We start from the raw sequence: 14,110 nt of genomic DNA on the forward strand, positions 1-14,110 counted from the left end.
AAGAGGGGACACAATTATCACAACCATACCAGCCCTATTCTTCCTTTGAAGATCAAAAATAGCTCTATGTAGCCATAAGCAGCTAATCCAGAATGGTTACTTAGTTACTGTATATTCTCACTAAGTCAATTTTCAATTTCAGTGTCAACTCCAAGCCAATTAGTTGTAGCTTCTGGAGGGATTTATTATTAATAAGAAGGATTTTGAGATATTTACAACCATTAAGAAAATACAGGATGAAAAATAAAATGAAAGAAAAAAAGAACAAATACAAGATGAGATCCTTGGGGGATGGGCCAGTAATTTCCATTTTATTTTTTGTGTTCCTACTTATACATTAGAGCTAAAAATTTACCACTGACACATTTGTCACATTGTGGCTATAAAGATGTAAAAGGATAAGGATGACAGAATACAATAATCACTAAAAGGTAGAACACTGGTTAAGTGGAATATAGGACAAAAATTTTTATTTACTTAAATATTTCAAATTCTTTAGGAAATTTATCTGATCTCAGATGCCCTCTACCACTACTAGTTCATGAAGATTCAGATAAAATGACAAATGGGTAAAGGAAGAGTTAAAGGTCAAGGTTGAAGATTAAGGATTTTGTTTAGTGTGTGAGCATTCATACTTTATCATCTATAATTTTACAGGTATACTAGAAAAAAGAGCCAAATACATATTTGTGTTGCTCTTCTTCCCTCCTTTGCCTACGGTAAAAAAATTCAAATCTATTTCAATGTTCTTTCTTTTTCTTTTCTTTTTTTTTTTTGAGACAGAGTCTCACTCTGTTGCCCAGGCTAGAGTGCCATGGTGTCAGACTATCTCACAGCAACCTCAAACTCCTGGGCTCAAGCAATCCTTCTGCCTCAGCCTCCCGAGTAGCTGGGACTACAGGCATGTGCCACCATGCTGGCTAATTTTTTCTATATATTTTTTTTAGTTGGCCAATTAATTTCTATTTTTATTAGAGACAAGGTCTTGCTCTTGCTCAGGCTGGTTTCGAACTTCTGACCTTGAGCAATGTTCCCGCCTTCGCCTTCCAGAGTGCTAGGATTACAGGCGTAAGCCACCGCACCCAGCCCCAATGTTCTTTCTTATTAAGCCGCAAAACAGCCTCAGAATCTTCCTTTTGGAAGGGGGTCAGGGTGTGCACGACAGTATGTATTATAATTCCATGAGGTTTTTTTGTTTACTATTCCCACTTTACAGATGAATTCATGAGTTTTAAAGCTGTATTCACCTGTGAAACCACCAGAGTAATTAAGATACAGAACATTTCCAGTACCCTCAAAGGATTCCTCATGCATCTTTGCATTCCATCCTTCCCTCTCCCCTGGCTCTAGGCAACCACAGATATGCTTTCTGTCATTATATATTATTTGCATTTCCTAAATTTTATGTAAATGAAATTATATAATATGTTCTCTTTTGTATCTGGCTTCTTTCATTTAGCATAATGATTTTGAGATTTATCTTCGATGCATGTATCACCTCCTCATTTTACTGAGGCGGAGAAAGATATAGAATGAATCAGTGGGTTGCCCAAGGTAACACAGTTCTCAATAAACAGTTCCAAGATTAGAACTCAGGTTTTCCTATGTCTGGTCCCCATGTTATTTCTACCACTCTGTTCTCCCTCCTTTAAAAGTAGCTGCAAAAGCAGCCCTACTCTAGCTCCCTGACAGGCTTAGTTCCCTGCTCTGCAGACTATGCTGCTGCATGGAGTCTTTCACAGAGCCAACAACAGGAAAATGCCCTGTAAGTCAGTGAAATCCAATGGGGGATGGGAGAGTTATGGGCAGGTTTTTACATGTAGAGCCCACTGGCATTCAATGCCACAAATAAGCAGAGTTCTCCTTTGTGACAAGCCCAGAGACTGCTAGGTCTCAGCTGTTGAGTAATAATCAGAAATAGAGTCTTAAAAGAAATTCAGTTGGCAGAAATTCAAACTTTCTTATCCTGGTGGCAGAAAAAAATTAACTGGAGGGAGAATGAATACATGCAATTTTATACACAATTATGGAAGTTTATTCACATTCCAGGATATGGATAAGATTCAACTATTTAACATCCTCCCTCAAACTCTCCATGCATGTACTTAAACTATGTAACTCTACCCACCTGAATTGGCTGAAAATGAACCTGGAATCAAATAACTCTGTCTTTCAGCTGTGTAACTTTGGGCAAAGTCACTTAGTTTCTCTGAGTTTCATTTCCTCTCTCAGAGGATGCTGAAGATGAAATAAGATATGTAAAACTAATTTGAAAACTGTAAAGTATTTCACAAGGATGGGGCCATGCTATCTTATTCAGCACTGGATAACTGTTCCTGGCATGCAGGAAGTGTTTGTTGCCTGATTTATTAGAAACAAATAAATGTACCTTATGAAAGATTTCTAACACTATTAAAAGACATCTCTATTATTCCATTAAGGAAAAGCTGAATATATAGTACAGAATCAAAAGGTAAGGGATTATAGATACTTAAGTAGATACACTTGCAAAATACACTAGTTTTAAATTTTTTTTTTTTTTTTTTTGAGACAGAGTCTCACTTTGTTGCCCAGGCTAGAGTGAGTGCGGTGGCTTCAGCCTAGCTCACAGCAACCTCAAACTCCTGGGCTCAAGCAATCCTACTGCCTCCGCCTTCCGAGTAGCTGGGACTACAGGCATGCGCCACCATGCCCGGCTGATTTTTTTTCTCTATATATTAGTTGGCCAATTAATTTCTTTCTATTTATAGTAGAGACGGGGTCTCGCTCTTGCTCAGGCTGGTTTCGAACTCCTGACCTCGAGCAATCCACCCGCCTCGGCCTCCCAGAGTGCTAGGATTACAGGTGTGAGCCACTGCACCAGCCACTAGTTTTAAATATTAATACTGTGTGTAGACTTCTACTAAAAGTAGTCCCAGGGGTAGATAGGATACTTTTGCTAAAAGAGTTTTGTCTCTATCTTTAGGGGGAGACAATTCAGTTACTAACATGAGCTCAGAAGCAAGTATTATAATTTCAAAAACATAAATATCAGAACCTACTGTTGCCTGCTTTTATTTCATATAAGTATCAAGACAACTCATTATTTCTTACAAAAGTTTTGAGTTACTATAAGGAATTAAAAACCTAAATCTAAGATTTATATAATACTCCTTGTCAATCAGAAAAACTGAGGAAAAATGGCCCAAGTTCTAAGGCATTCAAGTTATTTTTAGTTTCTCAAATTCATGCAACATCCAAAATACTTCAATTATCAAAGAGGAAATAGGTAATAAAGGGTCAATAAATCTTTCTAAGATATCATTAAATTTTAACAACTTTGAGATAAAATTCATACACTATAAAACTTACCAATTTAGAGTATACAATTCAATAGTTTTTAGTACAGAGTTGTGCAATCATCAACCACAATCCAATTTTAGAATGTTTTTATTACTAAAAAAAAAATCTCTAGGCCTGGTGCTGTGGCTCACGCCTGTAATCCTAGCACTCTGGGAGGCCGAGGCGGGTGGATTGCTCGAGGTCAGGAGTTCAAAACCAGCCTGAGCAAGAGCGAGACCCCGTCTCTACTATAAAAAGAAAGAAATTAATTGGCCAACTAATATATATAGAAAAAATTAGCCGGGCATGGTGGCACATGCCTATAGTCCCAGCTACTTGGGAGGCTGAGGCAGAAGGATTGCTTGAGCCCAGGAGTTTGAGGTTGCTGTGAGGTAGGCTGATGCCTTGGCACTCACTCTAGCCTGGGCAACAAAGCAAGACTCTGTCTCAAAAAAAAAAAAAAAAAAAAAATCTCGTACCATTAAATTTTAGAACTAAAAGGAAAAGTTCTTCTCCTAAAACATCCAACTCCATAATAATCAAAAATAAAATTAACCATGAAAAAAACTGAGAAAATATATTGACATTTTCTATAGAAATTTGAGCTGTGGTTAGAGTTGTCAAGAATGCACAAGCAGAATACATTTTTAGACTCTTTTAAAATGTATTTTTAGCAGAGAATGAAAATCCCAAGAGCTTTAGTTGGATAAATTAGAAGGGAATAATGAATATGTTCCAGGTGGGTTTAATGACCATAATTTTTAACCCTTTGCACTGGCTTGCTTTTTTCTCGATTCCTTTATTCTACTCAGGATTTAATTTTTTAAATACCCCAGATTTTACAAAGCGCGGCAGTAGAATAAAAAACTGGAGTTTCTTTTCATACAAACTTATTTGGATTTTTTAATATTTCAAATTATTGATACATTCAAAGAGTAATTTTAATCTATAATTTTTGTTAACTGTGTCGAGTCACACTCGACATCCAAGTGCAAAGGGTTAAAAACTAATTCAACATAAACCTAATAAGGCATAATCCAAGGCCAATAGCATTTTGTTAAGATGTTTAGGAACACTGTACTTATGTATTTTAAATAAAAACTTGTCTGTTTAAAAAAAGGAAAAAGAGCCTGACTCACTTGTACATAGATTTCATAGTATCAAATAATTTTTTGTTATTTTGATAATGGTTACGTAAAGAATTCCTCTTTAAAGGTGTATGTATTTCTATTACAAAAAATATTGTGAAGAGGAAAGTAAAATGTGGCTTTGGTAGCTTTTATGGTAGCGATACCTGAAAACATTTATGTGTTCCTAGCCTTTCTTCTTCTTTTTTTTTTTTATGAACAAAAATGTTTATGGATTTTCCAAACATAAATAAATGAAATAATGTTTAGGCAGTAGGGCTCAGGCTAGCAGGAAGTAACAGTGCAATCTGAAAAAAATCTTTAATGTACAAATAACAAGCCCAAATTATGGACTGCAGCAATTTAGTCATTACTGCTACTTTTCTTACTTCCAAAATAAAGCCTTGATTAAACCATTTGTACCCTGTATTACTTTTTTGGGGGGACAGAGTCTCACTTTGTTGCCTGGGCTAGACTGCCGGGGCATTAGCCTAGCTCACAGCAACCTCCAACTCCTGGGCTCAAGCAATCCTTCTGCCTCAGCCTCCCAAGTAGCTGGGACTACAAGCATGTGCCATCATGCCCGGCTAATTTTTTTTTATATATATTTTTAGTTGGCCAATTAATTTCTTTCTATTTATAGTAGAGACGAGATCTCGCTCTTGCTCAGGCTGGTTTTGAACTCCTGACCTTGAGTGATCCACCCGCCTTGGCCTCCCAGAGTGCTAGGATTATAGGTGTGAGCCACCACGCCCAGCTCCTGTATTACTTATACCTTTACTTCAGAGACTGAGGAAGCATATGCAATAAATGAATTTATTTTCACCACAGGGATAACGTACTATCTCTCTCTCATAGCCTTTGAAATAGAAAAATATCCAAAGTTATTATGGAATAATTCATGTTCCTAAGTTAAGAAAAATCCTCTCATTCAAAAATAAAATTTCAAATTATTTATACTGGGCAATTCCTAGCTGAAAGTTCACAAATAGCAGAAATCACCAGATCTTTTGTAAGGTAATTAAGAAATATAGCCACACAGTAAATCTGTGGTCCCCAACCTGGACTGTTAGGAACCAGGCAGCACAGCAGGAGGTGAGCCAAGCTTCAGCTATATTTATAGGGCTCCCCATTGCTGGCATCACCACCTGAGCTCTGCCTCCTGTCAGGTCAGTCACTGTCTCCCATTACCCCCAGATAGGACCCTCTAGTTGCAAGAAAACAAACTCAGGGCTCCCAGATAGGACCCTCTAGTTGCAAGAAAACAAACTCAGGGCTCCCACTGATTCTGCATTATAGTGAGTTGTATAATTATTTAATTATATATTATGATGTAATAATAGTAGCAATAAAGTGCACAATAAACTTAATATGTTTGAATCATTCTCAAACCACCCCCCCATCCCACCTCACCTTGGTCCATGGAAAAACTGTCTTCCATGAAACCAGTCCCTGGCACCAAAAAGGCTGGGGACCACTGCAGTAAACAGACTTTAAATGGAACTAGTTCTAGATCAAACCTGACAAATATAACTTGCAGGGAAATAGAGAACAGGAAGAGAACATAGGGAGATTCTGTGCTAGGCCTTGGTTATTTATTCATTTTGTATTATGCTTCAAAAATTTTCTTTAATTTCAGCATATTATGGGGGTACAAATGTTAAGATTACACATATTGTCCATGCCCCTCTCCCCCCTCAAGTCAGAGCTTCAAGTGTGACCATCCCCCAAAAGTAGCACATCTCACTCATTATGTTTGTATGTATTATGCTTTAAAATTTATGTTTCACACATATTCTTTGGTATATACTATATTTTTGTAAGCTTAAAAAAAAAGAATCCTACAGCTAGCCAAGAAATTAGAGATCATCTTATCTAAAGCTGATCTAGTTGAGAATATTTGGTCCATAAACGATTCTCTCCATATCTTATATAGCAGCAGATTAGATTTGAGGGGGGAGGTGGAGCTCAGGCGGTGATGTGAGAGATGGGAAGTGGCTGTAAATACAGATGAAGCTTCACTCACTCGCCCACTGCTCACCTCCTGTTGCACTGTCTGGTTCCTAAGTTTCATGGAAGACAATTTTTCCATGGAGAAGGGCGGGAGGGTGAGGGAGGCAGAGGTCAGGCAGTGATGCTTGGTTCCTAACATTCCACAGACCAATACCTGGTTGCATGCACCCAGGGGACAGGGAACCACAATATAGTTTTTAAAATGTTTGTGTTGAAGTATTTAAAATTTTTAAAAAATCTGGAGCAATTAAAAATACCTAGTTCCTGCTTTTCTTGAAAATTAGAAGATATAGTTACGTTGGGCCCACAATTAGATAAGGCAACAGCAGACCAAAACTGAGTATTGGCTGTCCTCTGTAGAAGAGCATACAGTCTTTTATATTCCATGGTCCCACTTGCTCCTGGTTCCTTTATATCAACCAACCTTATTCATTTACATTAATTGGTTAGCACTCTGGGCATGTGAGTTTGAGATTCATGATTTAGTCCAAAACATACTTTTGTTTAAAAGACAGAACAATCAGGGGAGTTACCATGTTTAAAAGAAAAAGAGTGAGACTCTGTTGGCCTGGTGACAGTGTAGTGGTGTCATCATAGCTTACTGCAATTGAGCCCTCCAATTCTGGGCTCAAGTGATCCTCCTGCCTCAGCCTCCCAAGTAGCTGGGACTAGAGGTATATGCCATTGCACCCAGCTAATTTTTCTATTAATATTTTAGTAGAGCTGAGGTATCACTCTTGCTCAGGATGGTCTCAAGCTCCCAACCTCAAACAATCCTCCCACCTTGGCCTCTCAGAGTGCTAGGATGACAGGCATTAGCCACTGCACCTAGCCCCAATACATACTTCTTTATGTTGCTCTGGATGGGTAAGTGACTCACCCCAGATCACACAGCTTTGGTAGGCTAAACCTTAGCCTTTTCAAACTTTGTACTGTTTTCCATTCTCTACTTGCTCAATTATATATGCTTTAAATGAATATACTGTTTTTGGAAGTGAGGGACTACCTACGAGGGTCAGCAGGCATTAAACTATATCTTTCAAATTGGTCTATGTATGAAGTCCAAAGGAGAAATGAAATTTTAATTTTATTATTGTAGAAGTAGTATGAAAATACAAGTACTAAAATATCTTCTGATTGCCAAGACATATTTCTTCATTTGAGTTCCACTAAACTGTGCCAATGATCACTTAAAATATATATATATCTATATAAAACAGCTTTATATATAATTCACAAAAGATACAATTGACTCTTTAAAGTATATAATGCAATGGCTTTTTGTATGTTCACAGAGTTGTGCGACTATAACCACAATCACTTTTAGAATATTTTCTTCACCCCAAAAATAAACCCTGAACCCATTAGTAGTAACTTTCCACCTCCTACCAACCTATCTATCTATAGACAGCTACTAATAATGATCACTTTTTAAGGGATTACTAACAAGTCACTGGGCCCACTATACTGTTAGAAAGTGACAAAAATGCAGCATTTTCAATCAATTTTCATGAAAATGTTTCTGTACCCCATGTTAGGCATAAGGTCACTAAGAACAGAAGAAATCCAGTATTATTAGTGAGAGTTTAAAAAGTGAACAATATAATATATACTTTTCCCCCTACAAGAGAATTTGTTATTTCAAATTCTAGGGATGATTCTATCTATATACTGATCTCAACAGAAGACAAATGATACCAGACAACTGCTTAAAACAACAGCTGCAAAGGAATTAGAATACATGATACTTAATGGGATTCTTAAAGCAATATGTGGATTTGGAGGTACCAAACATGTGACTTATACCCACATTTTTTTAAAAAGTAGTTTAATAGATTGTTTCTGTTTGTAACTGAGAAAAATAGTTTCAAGTTTGTTTATGGATAAGTAGCTAATGCTTTGCAATTACTGCAATTCCCTTCAAGAGCCCCCCAAGGAGTTTATTAAGTTTTTAAGTTTGGTGAAAAGCATGAGCAATCACCTAAAAATAAACATAACAAAATTGTTGAACCCAGTTATCTTAAAACAGTGCAAGTATTACTTTCTCTAAATATAGAGATTTAATTCTGAAAGAATTCCCAGCAACAGGTGGTAACCAATGTTAGGTTTAAATTCAGTGCTTTATTTTTAAAATCTTGGTCTAATCCAACAGTAGGAAATTAGCATTTGCAGATCTTTGCCATGTTGCAGTCATAAAATACTTTCAACAAAATATATCTCATGTATTTAATCGGAAAAATAACTATTATAATCAATTTTTATAAATTATCAAGATGATATAGATTCTTTCAGTCAGGGCTACATCCCTTTGGGAGCTATTGCCACTATGGCACCAGGAATTATTTTTAAAGGAGTGACAGAGAGAAAGCAAAGAAAAATTAAAACAATAATTCTATTCACTGTGATCTAAACTATTAATATGCAATTAATTTCACTACATGATTAGTCTTCCAAGACTTCGTATAATAGATGGCAATTGTCATCATCTCCCTTTTTACAAATGAAGAAACTGAGGCATAATTTGTTTGAAACAATGATATGAATTTGTTTTAGAATGTTATCAGATATCCATACATTGGCTACATGATTCTATATTACATTACTAGTTTTAACCAATCAAATCTCAACATAATCAGTTATCTAACTTAAAAGACTGTAACAGACACAATACTGCTCCTCATTGCTGGTGAAATCTCAACTAGTGTCTTTTTGGCCTGGACATTGTGCAATATTATTTAGTGGGTTAGTTCCAGAATCCCAATGTTACTTTAGTTCACCTCATGAACTACTGTCTTTAGTTCCCAGACAATCTCATGGACATGTCTCACAGCAAAAAAATGCAGAGATCACTAACAAAATGTCTTCAGGATTAGTTCAAGACCAGCCTGAGCAAGAGTAAAACCCCATCTATACTAAAAATAGAAGAAATTAGCCTGGCACGGTGCTGCATGCCTGTTGTCCCAGATATGCAGAGGCTGAGGCACAAGGATCGCTTGAGCCCAGAAGTTTGAGGTTGCTGTGAGCTAGGCTGATGCCACAGCACTCTACTCAGGGCAATGGAGTGAGACTCTGTCTCAAAAAATTAATTAATTAATAAAAAATGAATGAATAAAATCCTTCAATGTCATGTTCATGTCATGTATGTATCATGTCATGCATGTATATATCATGTCATGTATCACATATGTCACGTATCATGGATGCCATGTGTATCATGTCACTTATACCATGTATCATACATGTCATGTATGTATCATGCCATGTCATGTATCACTTACATACAGGACAAAGCTCCTTAGCATGTTCCACAAAGCTTTCTATAATCTAGCCTCCTTCCTCACTCTCCAGTTTAGTCAACTTCTTAAAACTATTTTAGTTCTCTATGCATTTATTCATGTTGTGCTCTTAAGTGGCCTCCTCTCACTCTCATCAAACCTCACTTTACACCTATCTACATTTTACTGATTAAAACAAAAATGAGGTCTTATCCGGATGTGGCCAGATGTCACCTCTGTGTTTGCATCATACCTTTTGCATATGCCTATCATTTCAGTTCCATCTTATAATAATTATTTATTAATATGTCTATTTCCCCAATATAATATAATCTCCTTGTGGTCAAAGAATGTATCTTACACATTTTTGTTTTGTTTTTTAGGACTAGTCAAGTGCTGTAGTGAGAAGGGGTAAAGAGTAGAACAAAGAAATTCATCTGTAATTGAGTGTATTGACTGTGAACAACCAACTGAGCTAACTCACTACCTTCCAACCAGCTTCTTATAAGTCTTTTTATCCCCAGTATCTAAAACAGTGCCTGGATACAATAAACATTCAATAATTGCTTCATGAATAAATATCCCTACACATTTAAAACTGTACAAAAGCATTTGATATCATCTGTAGTCACGGGTGCTAGAAACTTTTGTATCAGGGTAATTTGATTACTCAGGAAAATTTTGGCAGAATTGGTGGTACCCTGACTCACTGCATGTGGGCAAGAAAATGAAGCAAGGTTGTGTTACTCAAATTAATTTTTACGGACACAATCATGGTCACAGTTCCAATATGAACCTTCACCCAGTCATTTAACAAAATTTTTTGAGAGCCTTTTATAGGTAGGCCCTGTTGTATGCATGGGCGATACAGCAGTGAACAAACACACAGGGTGATTGCCCTCATGGCATTATTATTTAAGTGGGATTTTAATCAAATATACAGGGTAATTCAGATGGTGATAAGTGCTAAGAAAAAAATAAAGCACGGTGAAGGGCCTACTTTACAATGGATGATCAGAGAAGGCCTCGTTCAGAAGGAAATATTTGAGGTGAAATCTAAAATAATATTAAAGAGTTATTCACATAAAAATCAGGAGGAAGACCATTCTAAGTGAGCACATTAGCCTAAGGTGGAAATGAACATGGCATGATCAAGCAATCACCAGAAGCCTATTTTGGCCAGCATAGTAGGTGAGAGGGACAACAGTATGAGATGAGGACAGAAAAGTAGGGGCCACATTATGTAGGCTCTATTGGTGCAAATAAAAGTATCTGAATTTTATTTGTAAGGAAAGTAGGAAGTCACTGGAAGATTTTAAGCAGAGAAAGGATATGATCTGGTTCATGTCTTTAAAGTTCACTCAGTGGGTAGGAAAAATGGGAGAAGGAATATTATTTAGGAAGCTACTGTAAAGAACTGACAAAAAAATGACAGTGACTTGGAAAAGATGTTTCCTTTCATAAGGATTAACAGGAATAATGTAAATAATTAATAGTAATAATGTAAATAAATAATGTAAATAAAGTGTTAAATTCAGTGTCTGATACATAAACACTCAACAGTATATGGTTTCTATGATTATTAATTTATACCTATGGAAAGTCTTTTTTTTTTTTTTTTTTTGAGACAGTGTCTCACTTTGTTGCCCATGCTGAAGTGCATGGACTCAAGCCTGGACTCAAGCAGTCTGCCTCAGTCTCCTGAGTAGTGGGGACTACAGGTCAGTGCCACCACGCTTGGCTAATTTTTCTTTTTGTAGAGACAGGGTCTCAATATGTTGCTCAGGCTGGTCTCGAACTTCAGGCCTCAGGTGATCCTCACACCTCGGCTTCCCAAAGTGCTGGGATTATGGACGTAAGCCACTGCATCCGGCCTGGAAAAGCTTTCTTGTTCAACAGGGTATGAACATCAAAACCCCTGAGACAGTAACTTAGGAAATATACAATGACAACAATCAAAGCATAAGAAGTAGAACTCTATTACTCATTTAACAAAATTTGTCAAGGATTTACTCTGTGCAAATTATAAACAGGTTTGTTGGGCCATCATGGGGAAAATGTATTAATAGATCAATCATCATGGAACACTAGATCTGGAAGGAATCTAAGAAGAGTTCAATGCCTCACTTTATAAACAAAAAAATAGCAGAGAGAGAGAAATTGCTGTTTCTCCTAAACTGGAAAATGAGAGGAGCATACCCTATGTTGCTCCAAGGACTATGTTATAAATAGTAAAGATTTTATTAACATAAAACCAAAAGTAAGTTTTCAATAAAATGCTATCTGGGCAGCACATTAATGTGCTATACTAAGAAAAATGTAGTAACTATATGAAGTCTTTGAGACAGTGCTTTGCACAGGGTAAATGCTCAATAAGTGGTAGCTACTGCTTTCAGCTGCTAAAAAATTCTGTATGGTCTCTGGAAGGCTGAGAGCATGATGTCTACCTGACACCAACTACTTGACTAAATTGATAGTAGAGCCATGATAATTCTATTAATAATCTAATTCAACCCTTTGCTTTCCCAGATGGAAAAAGTGAGTTCTAAAGGGGCTAAATGACTTGCAAAGACATCAACAGTGAATGAGTCTGAGAAACAGAGCCAATGCCAAGCCCTAAGTCCCCAGTCTACTACATGTCAGACATCTGCAGTTTAACTATAAGGTAGTGTTTCAAACTTTTATTTAAAAGAAAAAGAGTAATAGGAACATAGCTGGTATATCTGATTTTTTTTTTTTTTTTTGAGACAGGGTCTCACTATGTCCCCTGGGCTAGAGTGCAGTGGTGTCATCAAAGCTCACTGAAACCTCAAAGTCCTGGGCTCACCCAATCCTCCTGCCTCAGCATCTGAAGTAGCTGGGACTATAAGCACTCACCACCATGCCTAGCTAATTTTTGTATTTTTTGTAGAGACAGGGTCTTATGTTGCTCAGGCTGGTCTCAAACTCCTGATCCTCCCACCTCAGCCTCCCAAAGTGTTAAGATTACAATCATGAGCCACCATGCCTGGCCTGTATCTGATTTTTTTCACTCCTTTTATTAAAGTCACTATCAATTTATGAATTTGATATAAGGAAGAATCATCAATAATGAGACTGTAAATATATAGTCTATAAGTTAACAACAAAACAAGTCTTGATAATGCAATTCTATGATGGACATCTGATGGATGGATGGGAGGTTATCTACGCAGCTGTAATATGCACTGAAGTAGAGAGACTACAATGCCTCCCTACTTATAGATGAATACAAATACAAAGGAGAAAATGCTTTAAAACATTTTTTCAAAGCACATTTAAAATGTGATAATAGTTGCAGGTCACTAAGAAACTAAAAGTAATTAAACTATCTTGGCATACAGCAACAGAATGGTTTGTTTTAAGGAAAGAATAATAAGAGTCTAATAAATGTATTGGGAGACCAAGGCTATAAAACACAATGCGGGAAAAGTTGTAGCAACCAATTCAAAAAAGTTTAACCTCTCACAAAGGGTAGAAAGGCCAACCGTAAACTTTCAAGTCCTTTAACATATGAGATTAGGGTGCCCCTCCGCCATCCTCAATATTAAAAATCATCTCTGAATGGGAGAGATAACTGGGGAAGGCATAAAGGGGAATCCAATCTATTTGTGGTGAATTAAATTCAACTCAACAAATATTTCCTGAAAATATATTATGCGTGAGACATTGTGAAAGATGTTTGTTTTACCTCAAACTCTTCAGAATTATATGGGATAAGGGAGGAGAATGGGATTCCCAGAAGTACACAAACAACCCAAGACCGAATAGAAGCGCTCTAAGAGAGGTTCCAGTCAGGATTATGGGGTCAAAGGCAAGAGTACTTTGAGACTCAGAAAAGACTTCATGAGATAAGTGCTGAAGAAAAGGCAAAGTTATGGGGATGAAAGTTAGGAGAGTAGGTGAACATCCGGAAGAACCGGCAGCCGCCAACTCCCGGTACCCTCACAACCGCCCGTCTGTTCGCGCTCGGCGGGCGTCACGCGCACCCTCTCACGCGGGCTGGCGCCACACTACCGATCAAACCTGCCCTACCTCTGATGCCCCCGCCCTTTCTCACCTCGGGGGCTTCCAAACTCCTCCTCGGTCAGCCTTATCTGAGAAGAAGACAGCGCCGTCTGGAGAGAGACCCAAGGCCGGCAACCTGAGCGTCCTGTCAACCTGCGAACCCCAAGCGACGGCCAGGCCGCATCTCCATGACAACGCCGCCAAGCACCAGTTCGAACGCCCGCTCTGTCGCCCGCGCGCAGGCCGTCCCGCACCGCCCACCAATGGGCATGCAGGGAATCGGTTGTCATACGCTGCCTTCCTCTCTAGAAGACCAATCAGAGATCCGAGGGAACAGTGGGCGTAACT

At 37.7% G+C, this 14,110-nt stretch overlaps 1 protein-coding gene across 1 annotated transcript in view; it reads right to left on the bottom strand.

The window, feature by feature from the left end:
• Nucleotides 1-14,069, bottom strand: part of KIF24 (kinesin family member 24) — a 75,646-nt gene extending 61,577 nt beyond the window's left edge. The window contains exon 1 of the mRNA XM_012770137.3: nucleotides 13,815-14,069. The gene's annotated coding sequence lies outside the window, so the exon portion shown is untranslated. The remainder of the gene's footprint in view (nucleotides 1-13,814) is intronic.
• Between the last annotated feature and the right edge of the window lie 41 nt (nucleotides 14,070-14,110).

This window comes from Microcebus murinus, chromosome 12 (genome assembly GCF_040939455.1).
Source record: "Microcebus murinus isolate Inina chromosome 12, M.murinus_Inina_mat1.0, whole genome shotgun sequence".
Taxonomy (NCBI): domain Eukaryota; kingdom Metazoa; phylum Chordata; class Mammalia; order Primates; family Cheirogaleidae; genus Microcebus; species Microcebus murinus.